This window comes from Ciona intestinalis, unplaced genomic scaffold (assembly GCF_000224145.3).
Source record: "Ciona intestinalis unplaced genomic scaffold, KH HT000272.1, whole genome shotgun sequence".
In the NCBI taxonomy this organism is placed as follows: Eukaryota; Metazoa; Chordata; class Ascidiacea; order Phlebobranchia; family Cionidae; genus Ciona; species Ciona intestinalis.
Window position 1 is genome coordinate 2,000 of NW_004190593.1, and position 2,633 is coordinate 4,632.

General features: G+C 33.4%; 1 long non-coding RNA gene across 3 annotated transcripts; it reads right to left on the minus strand.

Moving 5' to 3' along the window:
• Positions 1–39: 39 nt before the first annotated feature.
• On the minus strand, positions 40–2,046 carry LOC113475359. Of its 3 annotated transcripts, none has more exons than XR_003397119.1 (4): positions 2,005–2,046; positions 1,344–1,827; positions 637–1,305; positions 40–136 (listed from the first exon to the last, which is right to left on the minus strand). It is a non-coding gene; the product is annotated as an uncharacterized LOC113475359 (long non-coding RNA). The 3 variants fall into 3 exon arrangements; XR_003397118.1 differs by lacking the exon at positions 40–136 and adding an exon at positions 273–299; XR_003397117.1 differs by lacking the exon at positions 40–136 and having other exon boundaries at positions 599–1,305.
• Positions 2,047–2,633: the final 587 nt, after the last annotated feature.

Consider the following 2,633-nt stretch of genomic DNA (forward strand, 5'->3'; position numbering starts at 1 on the left):
AAACAAACATTACAATAGTTCCATATTTATCTAGTTTAAAATTATTGTATAAAACTTACCGAAATTTAGAAACCACTTCATGCTCCGACATGAAATCAATATAAAAATCAAATATGTTTATATATAGCCTACATATCTGAAATTACAAACATTGGGATAATTATCTATCTGCAAAAGCACAAACATGTATTGCGTTGGATATGTTCCTGTTTCAGTACACACTAAATAAATCAAATTTGTTTTTCTACATGGACATAAACTTATACAGCTCTAAATATGTTTATATATAGCCTACATATCTGAAATTACAAACATTTGGATAATTATCTATCTGCAAAAGCACAAACATGTATTGCGTTGGATATGTTCCTGTTTCAGTACACACTAAATAAATCAAATTTGTTTTTCTACATGGACATCTTATGAATACATTATAAACTTATACAGCTCTGACTAATAATCTCTTATACACCACCTTGCATTACTTCAGCTTTCAATTTGTGTCTCTTCCCTTTCATCTCAATGTCTGATTTCCTAAAGTGTTTGTCACAAATTCCGACCCTAAGTATGTTTTTATACATGTCAGATTTATATTTTATGTAATTAATGTTCCAACACGTTTAAACACGCACTTACACTTCTTTATGAAAGAGTTCTTTGATATTATCCAAATTGGAATCTCTTATTGATAAAATAAAATTGGTCAAAGTTTCACCATAGTACTCTCTTATAGTAGTCCAGAGCTCCCCACTCCATTATCTCCGTCACGCATGACAGGTTCGCTATTCTCTTTTGCCCCTAACGTAATTTACGACGGTAAACAATTATGTAGCAGTGTTCGTACAGGTTTAAATAAAATTCTGTGTAGTTGTGTGCGAAGAAACGTTGTTTTACCACGATATTAATGTATATGCACAGGATGTTTCAAGTTAATACAGATTTGAAGCTGTAATAATATGGTTTTATTGCACATTTCTGTGGGTTTGATATCCAGAACTATCGCTTCAATGTCTTAAATTCGTTTGCGTTATTGATTTTGCTTTGTACGAATAGAGGTTTTTTAATACCTCGTATCAGTTTTATCTAAACATCATGTGAAATACTTGCAGACTTAATCCATACATAATGGAATATTATTCGCAAGAAGCAGTTTATAATATGGAGCACATTAATGTGGTAATTTTTTTTCCGAAAGTAGTATTCCCTCCTTTTATTTTTTTTTATAATTTTGCGGTTTGTGATGTGTTCCAGCCCATAACCAGACTGAAACACATCTGGGTTCTGTGACCTCTGGCCAATAGTTCTCTATATTAACATAATGAAGTAAGTTTCATCCTACTTACCAAGTTTTCAAATACTGCCTCGAGAACATCTTGGCTGAACACATTCAGGCAAACACAACTACTGCCTGCCTTTAATAGCTGTTTTACCAGAGCTATATAATTGTTCGTTGAAAAAATGAGACCGTCAAAAGTAGGCTGTGCCATTAACCTCTTTTTACGCTCATTTGGGTTGTTTCCATTGACCAGCCTCTGCAAAATTAGGTCGTAAGAATTGGCGCCATAGCACAGTTGTTTAGCGCACCTGCCTTTAACCCAGAGGTAATGGGTTCAAGGCTCGTTGTTGCTAGTTGCTACCCTTGTGGGCAAATGTGTCCTTGGTATAACAACTGTCGCTTTTTAGCCACTCGAGGATAAAGTAAGTTACATTCATTCATAGTAGCACCTTCCATTCTAAAAGATAGTTGAGAAAATCATTTTCCAACCAATTTAAGCGATTATCGTTTTAATTGGGTTGGATCGACTACAATTCATAATATCGAACCATCTAAAACAAACATAATATAATAACACTTTCAGTTTGCAATGTAGAAATGGCTAGTACAGTTATTATTGCCCACTATAATATCCTAAATCATTATGCGTTAACCTTATAAAAGTAGTAATTAAAATTGAATTGACTTATTTTATTTAGTTTATATTAGTCATTTGGATGTGTGGATACTTGGCAAATAGCAAAACAAACTTTGCGGTTGCATTAGCAGCAAGTATTTGTTCCAAATAATAACACTTTCAATTTGCAATGTAGAAATGGCTAGTACAGTTATTATTTTCCTACATTCCAGCTTAAAACCTCTCTTGCCAAGTTCACTTTCATCTAAGAATAATTCATGTTAAAAATAAGTTAATTAAATTATTATAAACTTATAATTACTTTTGTGTAGGAATTAAGGTGCGCTGAAGATAAACGACATCTGCTAAGCGTGAGGTTTTGTTGCTCAGTCTTATAAACTGATAAGATGTGTGTCCAGAGTATGTCACTATTGTTGTTCATATACCTAGAACCACCAGGCTTTGAACTGAACAGTGAATTACGTGCAGTATGTCACCATTGTTGTTCTTATACCTAGAACCACCAGGCTTTGAACTGAACAGTGAATTACGTGCAGTCTGTGGAAATAAAACAGTCCTGAAAATTAATGAACATTTTGATAACATTGGCACCATACCTTCAGCAAATGTGAAAGATAAAAATAAATAGCATAAAAATATATGCCTGTCACATGCATAAGGATTGGTTGCTGTGTACAAATCTGGACCTGACACATTTAAAGGACGGCAAGCAATGAGTTT